Raw genomic sequence first — 15,128 nt, forward strand, 5'->3', positions numbered from 1 at the left:
TCGGAAACGTTGAGCAGTATAGCGTCGAGGGTGGTACTGGCCCCACTGTACCATCGTTTGAATAATCAGTCGTGTAGTTGCGCCCCGCCGCGGTGGCTCAGTGGTTAGGGCGCTCGACTACTGATATCCGGAGATCCCGGGTTCGAACCCGACCGCGGCGGCTGCGTTTTTATGGAGGCAAAACGCTAAGCCGCCCGTGTGCTGTGCGATGTCGGTGCACGTTAAAGATCCCCAGGTGGTCGAAATTATTCCGGAGCCCTCCACTACGGCACCTCTCTCTTCCTTTCTTCTTTCACTCCCTCCTTTATCCCTTCCCTTGCGGCGCGGTTCAGGTGTCCAGCAATATATGAGACATACTGCGCCATTTCCTTTCCCCAAAAATCAATTATTAATTATTATTCGTGTAGTTGCGCTTCTATTCCGAAGTTACCCCTTTCAGGAAACTGCCGCTTGCTTTGAGCCAGAAGCGCAATATTACCTATAATATATATACCGCATTCTTAAAATCTCATTTTTCGGGACCAACAACTAAAGACCGCGATAAAAGTACTGCAGTTAAAAAAACATATCTTTCCTGTTATTTATTCTGTTGTCCTGTGACATCAGTAATGTTTGGCGAATTTTGCCTCATTAGAGTTTCAATACTTATCGAATATTTCGCCCTTTGGATAGATTCGTCTGTCGACCAAACTCAGTTCTTACGGGATCTCTACTAATCTGCAAAGGTTCAAAGTACTACCAAGATCGTTCCGATGTCACAGAATACTGCGTAGTCTTCGCATAGCGTATAACTTGTATTGTCAGAATCAACCAACACGAGGAAGTGAGGAAATTTAAGTCCCTTTATTTTACTCATTTGCCTCTCTCATGAGTTGAAAGTCTTGATAAGTATTCAGTGCAGAAGTTAAGGTCCCATGAGTCCAAAGTGACCATTCGGATACTGAACATCCTTCCTGGACTTCGATTTTTACCGCCACCTGTAGTTGATGGACCCTGCTGAAAAATGTAAGAAAGTTTATTGCCATATTGCTGTCTGCTGTAACAGTTGCTTCGTGGCGGCTAAAATGTTGTGCAAGCTTTTGCCGTCTTATCAATGTCTGTTTGACATTGCCAACAACGCAACAGTTTGTCATGTTGTGCGCACTGTGCCTCAATTTCAATGCTTCATTTCTACTACACTACTAAGCTACTAGATGTTTGCTTCAGAATAGAAACTATTGTAAAATGCGAATTCTGCCTGGAATCCAAGGATGAAAACTGTGGTCCACAAAATTCCACAGGTATAGAAAAGCGACGTATGAAATAATGTACTGCGACAAAAATGAAAATTTATTACTCTATGGCTTATTGTAGTCGCCGCGAAAAAAAAACTCAAACAGAAAAATAGAAGAAATAGGCTTCGGAAATTCTGAGCCAGTTAGTTGGGCACAACGTTACGGACAAAAAACTGCAAGGCACAACAACATCCTAAAGCGGCGTCCTTGTAATAAGGGACAGCTTTACATGTACTAGAGCTTCAATTACCAAAAAGCGCGTAGAAAGTTTCAAAATCTGTGCAGAAAAATGTTAACGTGAAGCAAAAAATTGTTGGAGTCGCTTGCTAGCAGCGAAATGCTTTCTCTTTCACTTCTTGCGGTGTATCATAATTTTTCGAAATATGAATATATCGCTTATTTTCCCGGGCAATGATTTGAAGCCGCCTAAAAGCTGGGAATTCAAAATAACATAATCCGAGCAACTTTAAGGCTCTAAATTTTTGGAATAACGACGCGTTAAAACGAGACATGGTCAATAGCAAGAGGTGCATTTCATTTGTGACGCGCTGTTTTTTGGGCAGTTCCGCAAGCCAGCTGAAGTCCACGAAGGTTTAACCTTCCGGGATTTAAGGAGGGAGCACGATTTTAAGGCATTTTATTGCAATAAATTGACTAAAGCGACTTGTGTTTTATTTAAAATGAAGCATATTCTTCTTACCACTACATTTTGCGCAATAAGCAGAAAAGTGCGAAGAATCAGCGAGATTAGGCAATTTTTGCTGCTTAACTTTGTATCGTCATTGAGAAAGGCGCCTTTCATTACGCGTGCGTGTTGAATGGGTGTGAATCACGCTAAAAAACTACGCTGCATCCTACGGAAACTACTACTGCAATAAAAAAAAAACGCCCTAGATGGTTACATTTATTTTCCAAACATTATATTTATTTCTATCCTTTAAAAGCTTTCTGCAAAATGAATGCAGAGCACAGCATCAAATCATGCGTTTTTGATGCAATAATACTTAATTCTGAAGAAACATTGTCTTCACTTACCTGCACCGTCTTAATCGGTAACCATTTATCCTCGTCCTGTAAAAATGAAGAAGGAAAATTTCCCTTACTCACTCGCTGAATTATGGTCCCCGTTAGGGTTATACCACCTTGTCCCCACCCAATGGAGGACAGAGCCTGAAATCATAGCGGTATTGGCCAGGTACTTTTCAGTACTGCGGTCCTAGCGAACGATTAGGGAGCAGATATGAAGAGACTTTTTTCCCATTTCGTTGACGGACGCGATTTTCAGCTGGCTGGTGCTAACAAGCGGAAAGAATGGTCGAATAAATCCTGATTGTAATAATAAAAAAATGACAATATTTTAAATAAAATAATGAGATGAGATACAAAAAGGTGATTTTCCTTACAGAGCACATTTCCCGTAAATAAAGGTAAAGTGCACGAAACAAACGATAAAAGATGACGTTTAGTACTTGTTATCCCCCCAAATGCACAACAGGGCCACTCCGAACGCTATCGCTATGCTGTGCCATAAAACAAGTCACAATATTTCCTGTAAGCCTGCGCAAAGTAAAATTGCACTGAAGAAAAACCGTCATTGCTGCGCCCTTCTCTTTCAAAACTGCATTTTTATTTTTTAACGTAAGGGTATTTCTGACGCCTCTTTTGCCTTTCTTACACAGAGCGTAGATCTGCATTCCACCATTATGATTCAATAATAAAACGTAATTCTTAATTCATGGTTAGTACTCACTCATGGCGCGGGGGTGACGACCCAGCGCTGAACCTGTAAATTTAACGAAACAGATGGAGATGATCGTTTTGCTGGAATTTTCTGAAGAAAATTCTGCTCTAGTGCCATGTCGCAGAAGACAGAGACTGCTGCGTAAACTGGTGCATAGAAATTCCATGCCTATGCTTCTCATTCCGAAACTACTTTTACCGTTCTGTCATATCCGGTCACCGTGAATGACATACTGTAGTGAGGCTATAACGCCGTGTGATACCGCTAGGGGCGCTTGCTCAACACCCCCAAGGGACTCCACTGCGCAGCGATCTCCGCGCTCGGAGGTGGCAGTGTCTAATCCCAGCAAATTTCGATGGGCTACTTTCAGCGCCACAGCTGTAGTGAACAGAAACGGTGTTGGAAATAAAGAGCTAGACGGTTTATTTTCGTTTAGAATAACGAAGACACTAGTTTCATTCATCTGATATTGCCCAGTGAGAATATTTGAATTGTTGTTGATTTTGGACTCAAGAAAGGTACGCAAAAGAACCGCAAAAATCCACGCGAGAACGCGGCCGTGGCGATGTGTCATCAGCCTTAGAGGTAAAAAGGCCAGTTCATGTCAACTATGGCCAGATAACAAAACTGGGAAGTGGCTTTCAGCGCACCCGGGTTTTGTTATACTCGCCTCTTACACCACAGCTCATGCAACGCAGCTGCCCGCTGCACTGCCGCTGTCCTGATAGTTGCTAATCAGCCGAGCTCATTGTCCGCTCTGTCAGCAATGATACTTGAGATCAAGGCTTTTTGATGTCGTGCCACGGGACTGCTAAATGCCCTGTGTTTGTGTTCGTCGCACAGTGAGTGATGGTGTCTCCCATGTGAATGTTGGTGTGCAGTGCTGACATGGGGGTGCTGGGGTGGTCAAGTCCAGGTGTCTGTGTTAGTCCAGAGCTGACATAAGCTGGACTCTTACGATGCGGCCATAAAGAAGCATCGTAGCGCACCACCCTGATTGCATTGAAGCACATATTTTGCCTATTACATTGTCACATCATACCTATTTATAAGGTAGCTGCGCAATAACTGTGCAGGGCACGTTTACGGCACACAGATGGGAGGTACGACAGACTAATATGCAATGAACAGGAAAACAAAACAATAAACGGTCACGTGGCACATTATGCAAATTATGCATAAATGATGCGGCAACCATTAATTTACTTCCCACTTTAAGTTAGCGCCCGTCCGGTGAAGGCGTGGTAGGCGGATTCGGCGGATCAGACGTGTTGGCCAAGCTGCGCCAAAGGGGCTTTAGGCAGTGTGAGGTAAGTGACAGGAGCGGCGAGGCAGGTGCCGTGTAAATCAGTACTGGGACATTCTGCCCGAGCAGAGCTAATGTAAGCATCTCTTTTTGAACTTCGCGCTTAGATAAGGAGCCCTGCGAACCGCGATGATTAGCACGCCTTCTGATGTTCTTGCGCTCATCCTTCGCAACGTCTTTGGCAGCGCACAATCGACAAAACTCTTAATCACAGACTTGTTCAGTGCAAAGAATATGTCAAGAGTATGATACTGTATGCGCTCTAACATCTCTTGCATTAAACAGGGAAAAATAAATTAAAAATGCACTTTTCCGGCGTTCCGTCTTTCTGTTAAGTTGATAGATGATGATTATGGATTTTTATGGCGCAAGGGCAGCTATGGCCAAAGAGCGCCATGTCACAAGGTATTTTTTCTTTTTCTCAAGGCGGAGTCAGAGACCCATTTCCCAAGCATTTCACCCTAAATAAGCCGAGCACCCAACCAGGGGAAAGCTTGTACCCATTGTATCACCGGTGGGTACCCGGCGGCGCTGGGGATCGAACCCCGCACCTCCCGAATACGAGGCGGATGCTCAACCACTTGGCCACCGCTGCGGTGTTAAGTTGATAGAAAGCAGAACAAAACAGCAATGGACAGGCACACATGTGCAACAAGTCCGGAGAAAAGCATTTCGAACGGTAAATAGTTTATGAACGCAGTTTTTAAATATTCCGATATTTCACTACGAAAATCAGTATATCCGCAGATCTCCCATCAGCAGGTTTCCATTTTTTTGCTAATAATGTTTTTGATATCGTCAAAAGCGTCCCCTATTGGTTTTCTATTGCTGTCTTAAACGCTCATGCTAACTTCCCTGCGCGAAACAGAAATGAGCGAGAGACACCAAACGACAGGGATGGACGCTTTAACTGCTCCCAGCTAGCTGTGAAAAAACTAAGAAAAAACGTTTTAATGCACATCGCAAGAATGGACCATCATCTTTAATATTTTTGTAACAATACCTCACAATTTTTCCAATATTCAAAATTTTTGTACAAGAATGCTGGACAGGCGTTCATAGCACTCTCCTAGCGAAGTGTTGCTGAATTATGGCATAATGCTGCAAATGTGTCGAAACTACCCCTGCGTGGAAGTAAAGCCGTCATGGTGGCGCCACGTGGTTGTTATAAATCAGCTCTTATTAAGAAAGTGCAAAAGTTTCGCAAACTATTGTATCATTCAATGGAACATATCCCACCGTAACGCTACCTGACAATGCTATAAAAAAAAAGCGATTTTTTTAAAGGATGGTAAGCACTCACGTGCTGACACAAGGGATCCGGCATCCTGGTTTCCTGCGAAATTCAGAGAAATGAGGAGGTTTTACTTTACTCGTCTTCGCCAAAGGAAATTCAACGCTAGTATCGTCGTGGAATAAGGAAAAACACTGCGTAAATTGATTCCCGAAATTCGATACTTACACTTTATATCCCGAAATCAAGTCTTACTGCTTTAATAAATCCGGCCTACATTGAATAGCAAACCAAGCAGTTAGAATGTGGTCATTTTCTAAATTTCAACCCTGCGTTTCTTGCAAAACACGCGCCACCCAACAAATACTAACCCTACTTGCAGGACCTACTTGCAGCCATCCGCCGCAGGTGAGTGTTTTCACCGCAAATAGTTAACGAAAAGTGTGCGTTTCCAAGATATAAATTACTGACTTTAGATTCAGGAGAGCCAAAATCATAATTAAGGGTTTTTAAATTTTCTATGCAATATGTTTTTCTATTTATTTACTTATTTCCCTTTAAACCGAATACCTAATAGCAAACGGGAACATTATTCTAGTAAGAAATATCACCAAAAAACACATGATGTAGATAACACTGAGCGGATGATATAGTTTATTAAGCAATAGACAAATCAATGTACAGTAGGAGCAAAACAACGAGGAACAAAAAAGAAAATTTCCACAAAAAGTAAATAAAATAAAGGAGATTTTAATATACAGCAGTCCTTTGTAAATTGAGGAATTTAGGAAATAAAAAAATAGCACAAAATATAGCGCACGAAACGCAGCAATCAATTCTGCACCAGGTTTTCCCAAACGGCTCAAAATGATGTGGAAAGGGCGGCAGCAGTTAACGCAGAGCCTGTTCGTGTCATGTATAAATGTGAACCGAAGGAAAAATACTATGGCAGCTTTAGTATCTAATATTCAGGCAAGTATACAAGAGCGCCGTTCATAACATTGTCTTGGCTCGTATAAGTTAATCGCGGCATAATTCACGCTGCAAGCCTACCCCAAACTATGTTATTTCCTTGTACCGAAGCAGCCCATCATGCTCACATCCTTTCTTTGAAAATTCCGTCTTATTTTTGAACGTGAGAAATTTTAAAGATTCTTCTACCACTCACTGGAAACCATTGTGTTCTACGATGCTTTTATAACAATACAGAGAATGGGGTTGTCAGTACTTACCTGGATCTTGTCCTCCCTGGTATCCTGCAATACAACGGAGCAGTCGAAACTTTTATCTCACTCGCCTTCGTTGATGTAATTCCTGCTCTAGTCTATTAACGCTGGAATTCAAAAGCAGCTGCTTACCTAGTGCGGACGAATCGATGCCTACACCAGCTATTAAGATATCTGGTCTTACCACTGATCACCCACTAAATAAATCATCCCCTGGCCCGCATCTCATACAGTGTAGCAGATTGGTCGCGAGAACATTTAGCTATTTAACGAGACCTGCTAAGGAAATGTTTTCCGTTTATGTAGCGCTGGTGTGGTTCCGGAAATACACCAGTTGGAAGCCGTAACGCTAATCGATATGGACGAAGTGACGCCACTCTGCAATGTATTGTTCTGATTTGTAAGAATGCAAGTATTTATTGGTGTGAACTTATTTCTATCACTCGCGACATCATGCGTTATTAGCTAAAGCTTACCCAAGGGGCTAATGCGATGGTTGTGCAAAAGGATAGCATAAATCCTGCGCCTGTATCCACAGGTACTAAACTTTGCTGCTGAAATCGTCTTTCGCATCTGTCCATGTGTGGCTGAAATTAGCAGTTCGACACTGGTAAACGCCTCATAAATTTTTCAATATTACAACTTTGAATAACGTATCTAACGTTTTCAAGAAAGCGCTGCAGGATATTGGTGAAAAAAAAAATGGATTTTAGGGTAACAAGGAGCAACCCATAATTGCCCACAATCCGCGAAAGTTCACTATTTGTTAAATAAATACCTGTTAAATTTTACAGCGGCGTTTTATATTTTAAAACTTTCCATGTGCTCACGAGTAATTCACATCAAACTAAGCACGGCTTAAATAAAACTTTAATCATCACTTGTAATGTGCCCAAAAAAATCTTTCTGCTTTGAGCCGAACATTTTCGGAACTCAATCTGTACCTCATTGGTACACATTTCCATGGTTGAGCCCTTCAAAAACCGTTATGATCCCTGCTGAGGCAACTAATGCTCCATGAGCTGTCATTTACTTTATTTTTTTGCTACTGGCTGCTGCTGTGCACTATAATCAGCTCCGTTTGTGATTATTTTCGCTTATTCGATGCCTGCATTTGTTGATTCAACGTTGCCAACAAAACTTATGAGATACATATGGCGTGCGAAATATCTCCAGCCTTGTGCAACATCTTTAAATCGATGAATAAATACAATCCAATGAAAATTACCCGCCTTCATTATAGAGCCCATTATGTGTGATGTTTCTCTTTAGCGGTCTGGCGTACTCTCAATAGGTCTTTCATTGTTTGAAAGCGATAAAAACAAACTTTCTGATGTCGACATTAACTTCACATTGAGTTTCTTGCCGCTCTGCGGCTTAGTGTTCAAAGAAAACGTTCAAATATGGTTTAGACGACGAAGGCGCACCACATTCTAAAAAAAATTTTTTTTTTTTCAACGGCGTAGGAAACAACCAAACTTAATGAGATCTAGTCACAACCAGCAATTCTGGACAAAAGCATTCTTGAGCGGGTAACCGTATATGAGCGCATTTTTTTCATATAACGTAAGATTTCACGATAACAATCCACTACCTGCACATCACCCGATGGCAGTCTAGGTTTTTTTCTATTAACGTTCTTACAAGCATCAAAAGCGTTCCCCATTGGTTTTCTACGGCAGCCTTAACTGTTCGATGTGATCGATGGAAACACTTTCAAAGAAACATTGTGCTACATAACCAAACGATGGACCATTACCTTCAATATTTACACAACGATGTCTTACAATTTTGCAGTTTTCAAAATTTTTTTCCAAGAAAGTTGGACTTGGTTATTTGTTACAGCAAGAATCGAACACAAGACAACTTTAAAAACACGTTTTTACGGTGAAAATTGTAATTTTATCTCCGCTTCTTCTCTTAAAAAGATGATTTAGTACTAGCTAACCAGCCTGCTAGTAAGAACGTATAAGCTTTATTCTGATGCGCTGCACAACTAGCAGTGGTGTGCCGAAAAAGCAGCTCTTCTAACACAACAAAGCATTTTTGTTAAATTGCACAACATCTTATTACCCGCCGCGGTGGCTCAGAGGTTAGGGCGCTCAGCTACTGATCCAGAGTACCCGGGTTCGAACCCGACGGCGGCGGCTGCGTTTTTATGGATCGGAAGGACGAGAGTAGTTCTCGATTAGGTATTAGTAGGATTAGGTAGAATTAGGTAGTAGCTATTTCGTTTCACCCAGCCACAGCCACCATGCAGTTTTTGTTGCGAAAGCAACACTACGCCAGCCAGCGAGCCATTTCGGCTCGTCGCGCACTTCAGCCGTATGCCGTATGCCGTGGCCGACGAACGACCTTGAGCCGCCGTTGCCTAGCAACGCCGCAAGCCGTGCTCCAACAGGTGGCGCCGCCGTCGACGCCGCTGCCGTCGCAGCTCGCTCCACCAGATGTGCTCTGACGGGGTAGAGGGAGAGGAGGTGTCGCCGCGCGGAGGTATATATATATATATATTTATACATATATGCGCTTCGCCGCAGTGTATTGTACCTGATACCTGATATTTGATATCTGATTTAATATCTGCTGCGGTTCCTTAGACCCAAGATGTTAAACTTGATTTTGGAATATGGCGCAGTGCTTGGCTTGAAGCATCTGGTATCGGTCGGCCCGGTATTGCACTGCCTCCGGGATCGGCCCGGGGCATATTAGCACGCGCCTTTTCTTTCTATCTTTGAGCTACTATCCTTTAACTCTAATACTTTCAGCACGCGGCAGCGAGCGTGTCTCGGCTTGGGCCAGTAGGCAGGCCGTGCACTTTCCTTTTCTTTCTTCCTATCAGCAACAGCAGCAGCAGCAGTCAGTGTTTTGTAGTCGTTATGGAGAGCGCGAAAGAGACGCAACAACGACAGAACGAAGCGAGTAAGAGACAATGCGCTCAAGAGACGCCAGGAGAACGCGTCGCACGACTCGAGAAGAGTCGTAACGAAAATGCGGCTAGAAGAAGAAGTCGTGCCACGTCCCGGAGTGACTCTTCAACTGCGAAAGATACTGGTTTGAGTTCTCCAGAGCGTCGGAATGAGACGCTCCGTAGACGACGTGCCGAGGAATCAAAGCTTTCGCAATTCAACTAGGGTTAACCAGAGCTTAACCACAGCCAATTTTTTTTACTGCAGCAGCGGGCTAATACATAAGGAACATTAGTGATACATAAGTAACAAATTATTTATTAAAATGGTTCAAATAGCTTAATACTAACGCTATGGTAGGGTTTTTTATTACTGCCGAAAAAGTTAGCCGTTTTTGATAAAAGGGAATGGCGCTGTAACTGCCCCACATCTTGGTGGACACCTCAAAAGCGCCGTAAGGAAATGGATAAACGAAGAAGTGAAAGAAGAAAAGAGAGAGAGAGGGGCAGCAGTGGAGGGCTCCGGAATACTTTCAACCACCTCGTATTGTTTAACGTGCACTGACATCACACAGCATAGCTGCGCCTTTTGCGTTTCTCCCCCATCGAAACGCGGCCGCCGCGGTCGGGTTCGAACTGGGTTTACAGCCGAAATCAAGCCTGCGACAGTGCGACAGTGTACATGAATAAAAGAAAAAAACGCCTACCTTGTGCATGCGCCAGGGCTGCCAAGCACCAGGCAACGAAGGCAAAGAGGACAATGCGTATGTTCACCATTGCTAGTCAGAGGAATCAATGCAGCGATGGAGCCACAATGTTGGCTGGGGCTTCCACCATCGCTTATATCTGCGAGAGTGCGTAGTGTACCATTTGTAAATTTATTTCCTAAGCTTACGTAGCGCTCCTTGTTAGGCTCAATTATGCAGTCACTGATAGTTTGAAAATTCTGCTTCTGATTAAACATATTCCCGCTGAGTGAATAATTTTCTAATCATTAAGTCTAGTGGTAAAAAGCGCCCAGGAGTCAATTTTAAAGCTTATGAAGCTTTGGCTCAAAGATGAAAAAAATATATCTTTACTCACACAGCATCTGCATAAGTAAACATATTTGATCAAAAATTAAAGACAAAACATTTCATTCGCAATTCTCCGCTTTAATAGCCCGGGAAATAATTCATATCACCGCCGTTAAACAGCTTACTTAAAAATGAACTTTGTTCTTTGGGAGTAAGGCACTAACGATAAAGATGTGATGTGAAAACCACAATAATGGACGGCTTTTTTTATTATTTTATGAAATTGCCCCATGGGCCCGTATCTCCGGGAAAAACAACGTTCTAGTATCTTATCAGCCTGACTACGCTCACTACAGGGGAAAGGTTTCTTTCAGACCTCAAAACGTTCTACGTCAGCATTCAGAACGTTTTCAACAGGAGCCTTCTAACAAAAGTGTTGGGTACCCATTCCTTCTTTGGGTCGCGAATGGCACTGATATCATGCTGCCTGTTAATCACGAATTAAAAGTCTGTAGGAACTTTGATAGATAGGATTGGTTTAAGAAGTAATTGTCTCAAGATACGACCCCAAAACGGCCCTGAATCCACCGATGTAGAAAATAGGTTACTCGAGCTCATAATATTAAAGTGACTCATGAGCATCTGGCATCAGGGAGTCGATCATCAGTGAGGTTTGGGTAGAAATCTTGCCCTCCATGCTTTCATTTTGGCAGAGAGAGAGAGAGAGTGGCGCGAGACGATTAATCTCGGCGAATTTTTTCGTGCTGCTCTCTTTTCACAAATGAAGATTTTCAATGGGCTCTGTATTCTATATTATCGTGTATTGAGGTCGATATCTTCCTTACTTAACGGTAGTATTTTTTTAGTTCATTAGTACCAAATACTAGAAATGGAATCAAATTTCTTCTCCACTGTCTTTGCTTGTGAAGATCCGGCATGCTGCTTTGGGAACACTGACTTTCAAAGCATTTTTTGTCTTCCCAGAGATTTCCAAATTGTACTCAGTGCATAGCAAGAGGGTTAAAGGGAACAACATCATGTCTATACAGGAGAAGGCAGTAAGATTGACATCACCACCGTATTGAATTTGCGAACAATTTTCAAAATTTAGGAAAGCAATGGTATGGAGAGGCTCAGCGTAAATTTTTACTCCTATCCAGAATAAGCTTTTTAGGAGAAGAGACGACTTTATCAGTATTTTTTTAGTTCATTAGTACCAAATACTAGAAATGGAAGCACATTTCTTCTCCACTTTCTTTGCTTGTGAAGATCCGGCGTGTTGCTTTGGGAACACTGATTTTCAAAGCATTTTTTGCCTTCCCAGAGATTCCCTGTAGTGGTCGCTACCTAAGCTCTCTCAGAGATTTGTCCACGTAGCGTTATGGATGTTCTTGACGATTGTAAGATCAGGGCATGAATCGCGCGTGACACTGTTTCCTTCGCGGGTTGGGTATAAAGGATCAGTAAGTATTTCCAGGCCCAGGGCATCATGAGCTCGTACCGCGCTCAGACCACGCAGCGAGTTCGTTTTGTAGCCCCATTCCCTGTGGGGGGCGTTAAAGTCACCGAGTGCGATAAGTTGATGCGAAACAGCTAGCTGATCTGCCTCTTGAAGTATGTCAGAGAAATCGGCCTTGGTTGCTCGTAGGGGGGGGGGGGGGGGGGGGATACACGTTGAGAATGAAGGTGCTCTTGCGGCTCCTCTTGTTGGGAATGACCTCGATCATGTTGTAGTTGATCTCCTGTTCTCTCAAGGAGTGTTCGACCACCATGATGTCCTTGGAAACAAGGGTGGAAGCTTTCGACGAGCTCGCGTTGTGGACTGTGTAATATCCTGGGAGAGTCGGCGCCGGCTGGGCTCCTACCTCTTGCAGCCAGATTATATCAAGTGGAATGGCCGAAGGTTCAGGAGAAAACAAAGCCCCTTGAAACAGTTCACGCAGAAAATAATGCAGCCAAATTCTGCTGCATTCTGAAAGCTTTTATTTCATGCTAGCGGAATATTTTAGTGTTGTGGGTCAATTTCTGAAATGCATTTCTTTATTTCCACCCCTCACTAGAACCCAGATCAGCTATGGAAGTTGCTAAATGTGATATTGAGTTCAGTATACTGAATAATTTATTTTACGTGTGACATTTTTTTGACAACAGTCTTCCGAATACTTGCAGTATTAAACGTCATTTCCTGCCCTCGAAAAGTCAATTTTAATTTTTACGTAACATGAAATAAGATCAAGATGACCGGGTAAGAGAGAGGAGACACGTTGCTGTCGATACCACGTATGACTATACACCGAAAAGTGTGGTATACATATAGGTATATACTGTTGGCCATTTACTGGCGCCGCAATGCAGCCATGCAACATAGCCCCGGCTTGTCTTCCTCGTATTCCCTTGCTCGAGCGTGGGTTGGTTTGGTGTGCCTGCCATGCTAGTCCTGGTGTGCCATTCTGCCGTTTTTCTAACGCCCTGCTGGAACACTCGCAAAACTCCGCATGTATGGCGATCAGGTGGGCCGTATGGTACGCCGAGTCTCCAACAAGCGTAAGGGGTTACGAAGCAAAGATGTCTTGCGGACCAACTCGAGGTCATGCACCGCAAAGTCATCAAACGTGCTCTTGACCTTCCCATTACCACATCCAACCAGCGTTTGTTGGACCTGGGGGTGGTCAACGCCTATCGGGAACTCCGAGACGCCCATCTCGTCAAAGCCCCGCCGCGGTGGCTCAGTGGTTAGGGCGCTCGACTACTGATCCGGAGTTCCCGGGTTCCAACCCGACTGCGGCGGCTGCGTTTTTATGGAGGAAAAACGCTAAGGCGCCCGTGTGCTGTGCGATGTCAGTGCACGTTAAAGATCCCCAGGTGGTCGAAATTATTCCGGAGCCCTCCACTACGGACCTATTTGTTCCTCTCTTCTTTCACTCCCTCCTTTATCCCTTCCCTTACGGCGCGGTTCAGGTGTCCAACGATATATGAGACAGATACTGCGCCATTTCCTTTCCACCAAAAACCAATTATTATTATTATTATCTCGTCAACCAATATACGCGCCTATCACAAGCGCCATCCGGTCACCGCATTCTTGACCGACTCCACATCCAACACACCATCACCTTTGAGGAACGGGTACGAGCGCCAGAACCCTGGAGACGCGCCCTTAGGGTCCGACCCATTCCCCGCAACATGTCACACTCTCACCACAATGGCCGTCGCCAGGCGCGTGCGGAAGCACTGGAGCGACATTATGGTCGACAGCAACACGTGTATTACGTGGACATTGCTGGTCCCCACCGTGGGGGGTGGTTCACCGCAGCAGTGGTCCACGACAACACCACAGTGGCAGGACTCACTTTCCGCGCCTACAGCGCAACACACGCGGAGGAAATCGCGATTGCGCTTGCACTCTCCCTCCCACAAGTGGAACACATCATTACCGACTCGAAGGGGGCCTGTCGGAACTATGAGCTGGGTTGGATACCTCCTCCCGCCTGGCGCATCCTACAAAATTGCTGTCGGTCCACCGACCCTCCAAACTGTAACCTCATCTGGGCTCCAGGCCACCAGGGACTCCAGGGCAATGAGTTAGCCGATCAGGCGGCCCGCGCGCTCTCTCTCCGGGCACTCACACTTGCTCAGGAAGCCTACTACGAGCCTACCCAATCTCTAATTACATTCACAAACATCACTACATATTATAAGGACAGTCATCGTCGCTTTCCGGAACCCTGTAAGGGTCTCCGGAGAGCAGACGAACAGCTTCTACTCAAAAGGTTTACAAATACAATGCTGTGGCCGGCAGTATGGAAACACTTCAATTCAGAATTTGATGGTGGCTGCAGGCTGTGCGGAGCGACGTTCGCGGACGTTTTCCATATGGTCTGGGCCTGCCCTTACAAACTCCACCCTTCCCAATCCTTCATCTCCCACCCTTCTAGGGAGGCCTGGGAGGCGGCGCTGCTCAACTGCCATGACCTGCAGTCCCAACGGACCTTGGTCGCCAGGGCGCGAGCGGCGCTAGACGCCATTGGGGCTCCGGAATAGGGGCTCCACCTAGATTTGTGAGGACCTGGGCCATAGGGTCTGGGCGCAAACACCTCCTTGTAAATAATAAATGTTTACCACCACCACCAGAAGAATAACTCTAGATGTATACGAATGGGATGGAGCGCATTTGGCAGGTTCTATCAGACCAATAATGGCAGTTTGCCAATATCCCTCAAGGAAAATGTTTATAGCAGCTGTATCTCACTGGTACTCACGTGTGGGGCAGAAACCTGTAAGACACTTAAGAGGGTTCAACTTAAGGACACCGCAATGAGGCATGGAATGGAAAATATATGTATAACGCAGAGAGACAGGAAGAAAGTGAAAGCGGTCAGGGAACAACCACTCGATAATGACATCCAAGTCGAAATCAAGAAGAAGA

General features: G+C 44.4%; 2 long non-coding RNA genes across 4 annotated transcripts in view; one reads left to right on the top strand and one right to left on the bottom strand.

Annotated features, from left to right (window-relative positions):
- Positions 1-15,128, top strand: part of LOC144135346 (uncharacterized) — a 193,802-nt gene that overhangs the window by 22,528 nt on the left and 156,146 nt on the right. The gene's annotated exons all lie outside the window — the stretch shown is intronic.
- On the bottom strand, positions 825-5,726 carry LOC144133086 (uncharacterized). Of its 3 annotated transcripts, XR_013314981.1 has the most exons (4): positions 5,625-5,726; positions 3,025-3,057; positions 2,310-2,345; positions 825-996 (listed from the first exon to the last, which is right to left on the bottom strand). It is a non-coding gene; the product is annotated as an uncharacterized LOC144133086 (long non-coding RNA). The 3 variants fall into 3 exon arrangements; XR_013314980.1 differs by lacking the exon at positions 3,025-3,057 and having other exon boundaries at positions 825-993; positions 5,625-5,663; XR_013314979.1 differs by lacking the exon at positions 3,025-3,057 and having other exon boundaries at positions 5,625-5,663.

Source organism: Amblyomma americanum, chromosome 5 (genome assembly GCF_052857255.1).
Source record: "Amblyomma americanum isolate KBUSLIRL-KWMA chromosome 5, ASM5285725v1, whole genome shotgun sequence".
In the NCBI taxonomy this organism is placed as follows: Eukaryota; Metazoa; Arthropoda; class Arachnida; order Ixodida; family Ixodidae; genus Amblyomma; species Amblyomma americanum.